This window comes from Equus caballus, chromosome 20 (assembly GCF_041296265.1).
Source record: "Equus caballus isolate H_3958 breed thoroughbred chromosome 20, TB-T2T, whole genome shotgun sequence".
In the NCBI taxonomy this organism is placed as follows: domain Eukaryota; kingdom Metazoa; phylum Chordata; class Mammalia; order Perissodactyla; family Equidae; genus Equus; species Equus caballus.
This window is the reverse complement of record NC_091703.1, coordinates 46,872,093-46,884,011: the sequence shown is the minus strand read 5'-3', so window position 1 is coordinate 46,884,011 and position 11,919 is coordinate 46,872,093. Positions and strand designations below refer to the sequence as shown.

The following is an 11,919-nucleotide window of genomic DNA, read 5'->3' as shown; positions in this document are numbered from 1 at the left end:
TGATCAGCTCAGAACATCAGTGAGGACCGGGAGGAGCAGTCAAAGCTGGGCCACCTAGTGACTTCACTGTTACACTTTATGAACTCAAGACTCGTGAACCTCTCTGTAATGGCACATAATGAACGTAGATGCACATATCTGGTGCCTTCCAGAAGCTTCTCCCACCCCGATTCTGAGGCACATGCATTTCTAAGTGTGAGTGGTTCTCATTCTGACTCAAAGCAGCTCTTCTTTTAGTGAAATTTTTTAAAAATGCATTTGCCCATTTATTTTAAAGTTGTTCCATTATTTTATCATCTCATCCCCCAATTTCAGGAAGCCTCTGGTCACTGCACACTCTTCGAGAGGCTGCTGGGTCTGACGGAACCGCCTTGCGCAAATAGAACTGCCCGTGAAAAATCCCTTAACCAGCTGCACCTTTCCAGGCCAGCACTAAATAGGGATTTCATTTATTTGAAAAGTATGTATTAAATATGTCAGGTATAGGAAGTTAAATGTAATGGGCCCAATTCCACACTCGGTTCCATATGCGTAAACCCCACTGATGGAGAACAGAGTGCGGCTGGAGCAGCAACAACGAGGTCCCCTGGTCTGCGGGAGGAAATTGCGCTCCTGATGGATCTTAGCTGACATTCTAATGGACATCAAATCAAGACCGTTAAAACCGGAAGGGGCCCTGAAGTTCCTGGTTGGGTTGTTTCAGTTTTTTGAAGCTTTAGGAGTCTTCACATTCTTGCTTTATTTCTTGGTTTTATTTTCTAACTCCCAGTAGACGTTTGCCATTTCTCCTCAGAACTTTCGTTTCGGTTCAACAGTACTTGAGTGGAGTTTTCCGAGAGGGGTGGCTGGTGCCTGTGTCCAAGAAACAAGCAAACATTTCAGAGCCCAAGTTTGGGGAGCAGCCCGAAGGCCCCTAGCTACTACGACTACATGTAAGCCTGCTACTCAAAGTGTGGTCCTTGGACCAGCAGCATCAGCATCCCCTGGGAACTTGTTAGAGATGCAGTCTCAGGCCCCACCCCAGACCTACTGAATCTGCATCTTAACACCATCCCAGGTGATTCCTGTGTGTGTCACAATTTGAGAAGCCCCAGATTAGGGAACAGAAACTGGATGTGATCCTCCTTCTTTGACACGAATTTATCGCCAGGCATTCTCTTAAGAACTGCAGGAATCCGGTTCAGATGTTTGTGATGACTCTGTGGTGATAGCTCACTAGCCCAGTGGCTCTCTTCCCCGGCTGTGCATTAGAATCACTGAGGGGACTTTTTGAAAATGCGAATATGTGGGACAAACCCAAGAGATTGTGATTCAACTGGTGCCTGGGAAGGGCTTGGACGTTTGAATTTACTTAGAGTTCCCAGGAGATTCTGCTGTGCAGCCAGGGCTGGGAGGTCCTGGGATGAAATACCCCCTTGAAGTTAGACTTCTTTAGGAGGGCGAGTGATGTAGTTTTCTGATTCACCCTCTGTGTATCACATGCCAGGCCCATGGATGGTACAGAAGTGGATAGCACCAGTGCAATTCAGTTGAGGAAAAAGTGAGATGCATAGTAAGAGCTGCCACATAGCGTGGTTTTGAGAAGTGGCAAGGGGGTGAGTCCACGGTGGGACTGAGACGTGTCGTTAAGAATGAAAAGTAAGTTGCCAACAACAGCCCCAATGAAAAAGTGTGTGTGTTGTGTATGTGTGTGCCTATACAACGATTGTGTGCAAATGGTGAAAGTGGTACCTCCTCTCTAAGTGGCTAAAGAATGGATGCTGGTGCTCGATTACCTGGGCTCCAATCCCAGGTCTACCACCGATGACCTACCCTGGCCAACGTCCTTAATCTCTATGTGCCCCAGTCTCCCTCTCTTTAAAATGAGACTAGCAGGGGCGGGCCCCGTGGCTGAGTGGTTAAGTTCACGCGCTCCGTTCTGGCGGCCTAGGGTATCTCTGGTTCGGGTCATGGGTGCGAATGTGGCACTGCTCATGGCATCCCACATAGCATAACCAGAGGAACTCACAACTAGAATATACAACTATGTACCAGGGGGCTTTGGGGAGAAGAAGAGGAAGAAAAAAAGAAGATTGGCAACAAACGTTAGCTTAGGTGCCAATGTTTAAAAAAAAAAAAAAAAACGAGAGACTAGCAGCGCCTACCTCAATGGATTGTTATGAAGATTAAGTTCACTCGCTCAGTAGAGATAAAGCATTTCTGGCAAAGCCAGGCCCCTGGTGAGCAGTTCCCAGGGGTGAGCCTTACCTGACATGCTCAGCTCTGAGGAGAGCCTGGGAGGCAGGGATCCTGGGCAAAAGGGAGACTCCGGTTTTGTTCTGTAAACTTCTGTTTGTTTAAATCCTGTATAATGAGATTGTCCCTGTATATTAATTGTATCATAAAGAACACAAAAGAAAGAGATGTTCTGGTTTAGCCCACCTGATCTTTTCAAATAAATTTTGATTTTGGAATAATTTTAGATTTACCAAAAGAGTTGCAAAATAGTACAGAGTGTTCCCTCATGCCTCTCTCCCGGTTTCGGTTTCCCCTCATGTTATCATCTTACATTTCCGTGGTACAATTGTCAAAACTAAGAAACATCGGTACATTACTATTAGCTCCACTCCAGAGTTCGTTTCGATTTCACCAGATTTTTTTTTACCAATGTCCTTTTTCTGTTCCAGGATCCCACCCAGGACACCACAATGCATTTAGTCATCATGTCTCCTCAGCCCCTCTTGGCTGTGACAGTTGCTCAGTCTGGCTTTGTTTTCATGACCTTCAACACTTTTGAAGAGTCCTGGCTGAGTGTTTTGGACAATGCCCCTTAATTTGGGTTTGTCTGATATTTTCTCATGACTAGACTGGGGCTCTGGGTTTGGGAGAAAACCACAGTGGTGAAGTGCCTTCTCATTGCATCATGCCAGGGGGCACACACTGTCAACATGACCTATGGCTGGTGACGTCGACCTTCACCACCTGGCCAAAGTGGTGTTTGCCAGGTTTTACCACCGTAAAGTGACCCCCTCCCCCTTTCCACACCCTGTTCTCTGGAGGTGAGTCGCTGTGTGTGACCCCATGTGCTCCAAGGCAGCAGAGATGAAGCTTGTTCTCCTGGAGGATGGAGGATCTACGTAGTATTTGGAGTTCTGTAGGGAAATTTGTCTCTTCTCTCCCATTTATTTATTCATTCAATCACTTATTTATACAAGTATGGACTCACAGATATTTATTTTAGACTTTGGCTTATAATCCAATAGTGTATTATTTATTTTATTGCTCGAACACTCACTTCATCAGTGGAGAGGCCCCGGATTAGGGGGGTGGGGGCTGATTTGTGGCTCAGGGGCTTCAACAGGGACAGGCGATATGAGTTATAGATATGGCTTGGGGTCTTTGGTTTTGGTTGGTCTCTGGGAAAGCCATGGCCAGGGGGAAGCAGAAACAGCAGAGGCTGTGTGATTTGTGGCAAGGCTGCTGCCTGTGTGGAGGGCGGGGGTGGAAGGGTGAAGCTTCAAGGGTGAAGGATGTAGACAAGGGGATCTAGATGTGCGATTTCAAGGCACTTCTCATCTGTAAAATCCTGGGGAAACCAAGGCCATGATGTGGTTGAGAAAGTGACGCTGTGGAGACCCAGGACTTTCTCAAGGATCAAAGAACAAAGACTCTCAGAGCTGTAGGCTTTGTGTTGTTTCTGGGGAAGGACACGGGCATGTTGAAATCCCCATGTGGGAGGTAAGGAACAAAATGTGGTGTGAAAAACATGTCATCACAGGCTCTGACGTTAATGGGAGGTGTACCAGCCTTGCTACTGTTAGTCAACTTGTACAGGGACTCCCAAAATGTACCCAACAGTCTCCACTTCAAGGGTGAGTCTTATCTTCTGTCCCATAACGAATCCACAGGGGTTTGGGGAGTCCTCTTTTCTCCTTCTGTGGCTTCATGGTGACTTTGACCTTTTGCTCCCTCCCCTAGAGTCCCACCTCTTCCTTCTCTTGGCCTCCCATGTGGGGTCTCAGGCCCTCTCTGCTCATTCTGGCCCCACTGGTCTGAGGGCAGGGGAGGAGAGAGGATGACAGGAAGCAGGCCTTGGATGCTGTGAGCAGACCTCCCATGAGAGCCTGGTCTTTCACAGCCAAGCTGACCTCTCTCAGCACAGCTCCTGGGGGCATAAGGTTCTGGGGCTCCTCTCTGGCTGGAGTCACATCTCCCAGCCTCCTTTATATTTCTCCAGGAAGCAGGGCACAAGGGGAGGGAGGAGCATCTGTCCTTTCATAAATGCTTGTTAGACGTCCTATGGGAAGAATGGAAGACTCTCTGCTGTTTTCACAAATTAAGAGAGAGAAAGGACAGCTCTACAAAATCTTCTTGGCTGGTGGACATGTGCCTAGATAGACTCCATCTACAGGGTCAAATGAAGTAACATAGGTAAAATAATTATCATTCTTCATTGGAGCTGTTCTGAGTATCCTTTGGTGGCAGGAGGATAAGTCATGGGATTTTAATATTTATCAGAAGGTGAAATGGGTTACAAACCAAGTGTAGAAGCTCAGGCCTAGTCCAACCCATGGGTTTGGCCAGGTGAGGGGACAGGCCTGGTATGGAGGGAGTCACGGCCCAGGTCACACCCAAGTCTTCTTGAGGTGTCTTTTCAGCTAACCAGAAGCTGTAGGCTTCTCCAAGAGTTCTTTCCATGTGGTCCAGCTGGTCAAGGCAAGAATAACTCACATTGGAAGAAGAGGTGAGTCAAAGGGAACAACCTCCAGGAGGAGGGAGAGCAGACGGCCTGACCACAGGCAGGCCCCCTGGGTCAGCTTCCGACTCCCACACGCGATGGGAGAGCCTTCCTGGAAGCCGGAACCCTCTGGCCAGGAAAATTTTTTTTGAATACCAAAATGAACCATATGTGGATCCTGGGACTCAGACCATCAAAGAGGAAGAGGAGGAGGGATGCAAAAGGCCCGGAAGAGGCTGTGATGCAAATGCACTGTCCACAGATCAGCTTCTAGAAGCCCTCAGTTCCATGGTGACATGGAAATGGGAGGACACTCTTGAGTATGGGAGGGGGCCTTAGCTTGACTCAGCCAGCTGTGGCTCCCTCTCCCGGCCAGTGTCCTGCAGGACAGGACCCAGCCTGGCTGCCTTTGGTGGAAGGGGCTTCCTCTGCCCAGCAAACTTATAGCAAGAAGGAGCAGGGAGAGCCTTGGGTTTCTGTGAAGGCAGGAGAAACTGAAGGCTGTCCTCTCCAGCAGGCCACCATGAGCAGGCCCACAGGCAATACTTGTGGCTGATTCTGTTTCCAGCATGAGGTAGCGAGAGGGCTGCACGGGACATGAGAGACACAATCCCTGCCTTCGAGGAGCTGACCATCTTTTTGAAGAGACAAATCTGGTCTGGGAAGTAGCAGAGTCTTGGGGTCCTATAGCATGGATGGGAGCCTCAGCTAGGCCATTTATGGGCATGCATTAGCATCTGCGTAGGTGGTGTCATTATTATCTTCCTCACATTACAGATTAAGAAACAGACCAAGAGAGGTGCAAAGGATGTGTCAGGAGAATAGCTGAGGGTCTTGGAGATTGGTGGGAAAGGAGGGATGGAAAGAGGACAGAGACAACCCCACTACTAACTTTCTGAATGGACTCTAGAGGACCAGCTCTCCATTGACACAAATCTGGTTGTCATGTGAAAGATGCCTTCTGCACAGAAAGCAGCCATGGCTCCCTTGAGACATAGCCCAACAGTCCCTCTAGGCTTAGGATGGATGTCCTGGCCTTCATGCCCACCTCTACTTTTCCGGCCATCCACCCCCTAAGGACACCTCCAGTCAGTGCCTAGGTGGGAGACCTGCTTGCCCGGGAGTGTGCAGTCTCAGAACTGTCATTCCTCAGGAAGTTGCCCTGAGGCTGAATTCGTCTTGGAACCAGCAGCTTCGGCAGCAGGCCTGGAGCAGGGGCCCTGCTGTGTCACCTTCCTTCTCTCATGTCCCAGGGAGGAGAACCAGGTCATGTTCAGGGTCTGCAGCTCCTGCCCAGCTTGTCATCCATCCTCTCCTGACCCTAGGAAGCCTGGCTTGGAAGACCCAGGGCAACTCAAGGACAGGCCCACGGCTCCCACACTCAGCACAGAGAAGAGAATGACCTTTAAGATCCCTCTAGTGTCTTTGAATCAGGAACATGCAGGAAGCCCTGGAGGCCCCAGGAGGAGCCAGGAGCAGCAGGCTTTGGCAGCAATGTCTCCATAAATACTTCTCAGGGCACCAATCTTGGAACCCACAAAAGCCCTAAAGAGAGGCACATGGGACAATCTATCACTGAGAGATTGAAGAGGAACCATTTCTCATGTTTCTGCCCAACTCTGTCTTTTTCTCTTTCATTCTTAACTTTTTGGCTCTGGTCCTGGTAAAAGTTTGGGTAGAATTCTCTAAAAAACGTAACCACATCAATGATAATTGCTACTACTTATTGAACACCTGCCTATACGAACCAACTCCTGGGCTAAGTGCTTTACAGGCATTATTTCCAATCCTTATAAGAACCACGCAAAGTAGATGATATTCCCATTTTATAGATGTGGAAATTGAGGCCAAAAGAAGGTAAATAACTTGCTCGAGCTCACACAGTAAGTTGGTAGCTAAGCAGGAATATGAACCTATGTCTATCTGACCTCAAATTCTTAATTTTTTCACTAAACCACACTGCCAATTTCAACCAAATCCTAAGGGACAGATATTTCAATTCAGGACCTCCCCACCCTTTTTGCATTATGGTTCAATGGGAAGCCTAACCTTTGTGTGGCACAGGGCGGCCAAGAAATGAAGCTGCTCGTTGAGGTGGCGACATCCCTGGGGGCTCTGTCTGCCCCACACCTGGCTCAGCCATGAGAGACGAGTAGACCAAGATCTTTGCACTCCCGTGATCCATCCCCAGAACCGCTCTCTGGAAATTCTGTCTTAAATTATTGATCAAAGCTTGGTTTCCAACTTTGGCTAGACATCAGGATCACCTGGGGAGCTTTATAAAATGCCTATGCCTGGTCCTTACATACTCGCTGGGAATGGGGCCTGACTGTAAGTATTTTTGAGGAAGCGCTGGCTCCCTGCTCTTCTTGCTGATCCCTCAGCCCCACTACACTCTCTACTCCCGCCCTTGTCCACAGCCTCCTGTTCCCATCCCCCTCACATACACATACACTGCATGCCCTACAAGAGCAAAGACTGCGTCTGTTTTGTTCACCCCTGGACTCCATGACCAGCAGAGTGTCTGGCATGTAGTAGGTACACAAAGGAATTTTTTTGAATGAATAAATGTTGACTATCTTGGAAAGATTTCAGGCTAAGGCTCTTACATTTTCCTAATTGAATGACAACATTTTACATAGCACAGTGGTTCACGTCACATAGCGGACTAATATTTGTTAAATTAACCTTTCTTTCTTCTCATTTAGAATTTGAAACATCAGTTTGTACTTTAACACAGAGGTCTCCACGCTGATTATTCTTTATAATTATGTGAGTATCTAATTATGCCGCCCCAGACTCACTGTTTCCTTCAATTCAGAAAAATGTGCTTTTCCTCTCTTCAGGCTCTTGAGAAAGTATTTTGTTGAAACCAAATAAAATAGAAGGGTGCCTTCAGCCTGGTGAGAGTCACAACATTGATCATTTACTTAGGGGAGCACACTGAGAGGAACCAGAGGAAGGGGAAATGTAAATTGCAGCACATGAGAAAGAGGGGGAACGAGAGGCGTACCATCCCCATGTCCATTGCTCAGCTCTGGGTCTTGGATAAGACAGAAGGGAAAAACCCCAGACGATGGGCTCCCAGCTGGGACAGTCCATCAGCTATTGATGAAGGGTCAGCTGTCTCCGATGCCAGCAGCCTAACTTAATTAAATCCTGATGAGGCTCTCGGGAGGAAGAAGCTCTGTAGGCTGCAGAGTTTGGGAATGCTTCTCAGAAGAGGTCGGATTTAAGCTGAGATTTCTGCTTCCAGCAGTGTGGTAGACTAGGTGTCCAGGCCAGCTCTCCTGCTTAAAACAGCTAAAAATGCAGGGAAAAATATTTTTTAATATCTTTAAATGCCTCTGTGAGTTAGCAAGAAAGTATGGAATACTCTGGCCGAAAAGATAAATGGAGGCAGAACTCAGAAAGCGAGAAGAGCACTGAAGCTGGCATTTGCCTTGAAGGAATTTTCTGGATCTAGTGAACTTGAGAATTGATATGTTTGGAGCCTTATGAGGTTTTGTGGGCCGGAGACTAAACCCAGGTCTGCCCAAGGTGGACAGTCAACTAGGAGACGTCCCTTAACATTAGAACCTCCCAGAGCCGTACTCTCTGTGTAAGGAGCGACTAGAAATACACCCAACCTCTTCCCCAGATTTGGGGAGCAGTTAATAGCCACAAAGAAAATTGCTTATCTTGAATCTTGGCACTGGAGCAAGGCAGGGAAAGATGTCTCCTGAGAACTACAAGCCAGGCTTCTGTATATTTGTAGCCTGAATTTATTCTGCATGGATGACCTGGAAAAAACAGGCAGAAAATTTAGATTAAGGAGACCCCAGACTGGATGACTAATAGGCGCCCAAAGGAGCCAACAAAAATCTTCTGGGAAAGAATTCATCTTTTCCCTCAGCCTCAAAGAATTTCCAGCAATTTCTAAGGAAGATGAGAAGCTCACAGTTAAAAATCACCACAGATATAAGGAAGGAAGGCACCAAGAGCAAGAGCCTGCAGAAGTGACAGACAGCAGAGGCAGCCTCAGAGACGGCTGGTTCGGGAATTATCAAACAGAATATAACTGTTTTTCGATAAATGGAAAAGAATCTTTAAAACATGACTAAAGGAGAAGCAGATTTGTTAAAGAATAAAACAGAACTTCTAGAAAATGAAAGTCTGGAAATAAAATAAAATAGAAATTACAGACAATGAATACATTTAACAGCAGATCATACACCACACAAAGAGAGACTTTGTGATCTGGAGGGCAGAACTGGAGAAATTACCCACCATGCAGCCCAGAGAGACCACGAGATAAAGAAAATGTGCAAGAGATGGAAAGCCATAGAGGATGGAGTGAAAGGTCCTAGATATATCTAAGCAGAGTTTCAAAAGGTAAGGAAAGAGGAAATGGCACAGAGGCGATTTGAAGACACAATAGCTGAGAATGTCCCAGAACTCATGACTGACACCATGCCACAGATTCAGAATTGGAGCTGAGTTGTGAAGCTGGAGAGGGTGGAATCTGGATGCTCAGAGACGAGGTGTGTGAGAAGCGGCACAACCTCAGAGTATGCTGATGGGACCACCGCCCTGGGAGCCAGCCTCCTGTGACTGACAGAAGGTTCAGAGCCTTGAAGGGGCTTCGAGGAGAATCTGAAGCACAGAGTTCACCCTCCTTCCTGGTGGAGAATCAATGGGATGGAATAGCAAGACCAACATGGTACTTCTGTTTCGTCGTTTGGGGGCAATATCCTTCCAAGAAAGGGAGAGAAGAGATAGCATGTACCCGTTGTATGGATTAGGGAACTGAAGCACAAGGAACAGAGTTTTAAAAAGAAATGAAGTGGCAGCCCCGGGATCAGAGCGCTTTCTCTTGATCCCTGGGCAGGCACCTCTGGGTGACTAACACAGACCCCTGGTTCACTGTGTGCTTGGCACGTCAGCCTCAGTGATGGATGGAGCCACTGGCATCATTGTCAGCCCTGATGAGACTTTCAAAGGGAAAAGCAAACCACAAAAGAACGTTGTGCAACAGTCTCTCCTGGGCCCTTCCGCACAAAAAAGTCCTCATTATCCATGACTGTCTATACCTGATGACTTAGACCCGTCCAAGGCAGTGTTGTGACATCTATGTGAGTCATGTGCACATGAGTAAATCCAGGCATAACAACTGTCACTGGGAATTGAAAATGAGTCTGACACATATCATTCTACGTGCAACGTGGTGGAATAGCAGACAAGCTCAGCAGTGCTGAGCCGTGTGGGTGTGTCTGGTTCTTACCCCAACCCCATCTCGACCTTCTCCTCTGTCATTCCAAGATGATTCCATCTGGAGAGCAGGAGACAGTGTTGGCAGTGGTCATGTTCTCCAGCTCACAGGAACTCCAATTCCAGGCCTGGGACTGTCGCAAGTGACTTAACATCTCCGAGCCCCACTTTTCTCAACCGTACAATGGGCTCTGTACTACCTCCTGGAATTAAATGCGACTACATATGTTTTGGCACCTTTATCAATAGATGGTAAATGTTATTATCAGATTATTTCTGGCATTCCCATATTATGATTGACTTAAACAGCCAAAGGATTCTATTTGCCTATAATTAAGCATGGTTGTTTTTGACTTAAGGTTTTGAAGGAGGACTTAGAAAATTATCGTAAAATTTCAAAATGAAATAGCAAGAATTTTAAAAGAAAGAGTAAAAATGTCTAAGAGGAAAGAGTAAGAGAATTAGAGGTTTCACTTTTTTTAGATTCATACTTAGTGATTCTCAGCTGGGACAGCCTAACCTTTTTCTGGGTCTCGAAGACATACTTCCCATTTTGCCACATTCTGGATTTTCCTACTCCACTGTGCAAACTTTGGCTCTGGCGATTGAGAGTGGAGGTGATGGGACCCTGGCACAAAGAGGTGATGTTTATAGGTGTGCGTATTAGAGAATCAACAGTGTGGTTAGACAGATGGCTGGACCTGGAGTGTGTCTGAATGTAATGGATGGGACCCCAGTGCCACAGCCGTGATTACTGACAATTCAAAAGGGTGCCATAGACCAAATAGTGTTGGGAAATTCCAGTTTACATGTTTGAAGAGCAGACACAGTGGGTGGTCCAAAGGGATCCAGCAAGAACATGACAGTAGGAAAAGAAGGAAAGGAAAAATTAGATTCAATAAAAGGGAAAAAAATTCCAAATGGTGAGTCCGTTCTGTTTGGCTGCAGTAGAACTCCTCTGGGGAACACGGTGGAACTTGAGTCATTTAAACCTTGGCTGGGAAAAGTCGTGGAGGATGTACAATAGACAGAGCTGGAGTTTGGATTAGTCTGGTGGTGGGAGCAGGAGACCCATAGGTGATTTTAATCTGCGTTGTTCTCATTCACCAGATGTGCCCCCTGCTGTCCATCTGCTGAGGGGCTGACCCGCGCCAAGGTGATGGGCCGTGCCTGGACACGTGTGAATGGATGTGTGTGTAAAGGGACGTGTTTTCCAAGTCATCATTGCCTCGTTTCCTCAGACTGACTGGGATGTTTGGAAAGTTAGCATGTTCCTTCTCATAATAAATTTCACATTTCTTGCAGAGAGTTTGTTTTACGGAAAAAAAAAAAATAGAAGCAAGGGAAGGATATTCCATCTGAGTTTGCAGGAAATAATCTTTTTAATTAGAAGGCTGTAACACATTTCAGATTTTCCAGTGGTGCTTAAGTTCACTGCCGTCCATGCATGTGTGTTTTTTGTAAAAGCACACCACTATTAATTATTTGTTTTTCCTAGAAAGTACTAGGGGAGGTGTGATTTCTGTGGAATTAGACCATTTTGTGTGATCCATGTGATCAATACTTGGTTAAATGGCATGTTCTGTGGGATTTGGTTTGTAAAGTTATTTGAAGCCAGGCACCATCACTACAAACAGTATAAACCAAGATTTTACATTGGGTATCATCCATATCTAGCACAATGCTGGGTAAACAGAGAGCGCTCAATGATTGCATGTTGACTAATTGGTTTGGTAAGTTGCCCAAATTAATAATTCTTCCAGGGTCTCTGCAGGGAGCAAACCAATGAGTAATTAAATCCAAGAAACTTTTTCAAAACCAGGTTGGTTTTCATTTCAGAAACACACAGGAATCCAAGATGAGGGAGCAAACAAACTAGACTTTACATTAAGAGACCCGGGTTTGAACGCCGGCCTTCTCGGGACTCGTGAAAGGACCTAAGCAATATCCCC

The 11,919-nt window shown here is 46.6% G+C and overlaps 2 long non-coding RNA genes across 2 annotated transcripts; one reads left to right on the top strand and one right to left on the bottom strand.

The window, feature by feature from the left end:
• Window positions 1-242: 242 nt before the first annotated feature.
• LOC138919540 (uncharacterized) lies at window positions 243-2,431 on the bottom strand. The gene is made up of 2 exons (XR_011429774.1): window positions 2,248-2,431; window positions 243-852 (listed from the first exon to the last, which is right to left on the bottom strand). It is a non-coding gene; the product is annotated as an uncharacterized lncRNA (long non-coding RNA).
• A 1,310-nt stretch (window positions 2,432-3,741) lies between these two features.
• On the top strand, window positions 3,742-11,208 carry LOC138919574 (uncharacterized). The gene is made up of 3 exons (XR_011429815.1): window positions 3,742-3,851; window positions 7,426-7,489; window positions 11,078-11,208. It is a non-coding gene; the product is annotated as an uncharacterized lncRNA (long non-coding RNA).
• Window positions 11,209-11,919: the final 711 nt, after the last annotated feature.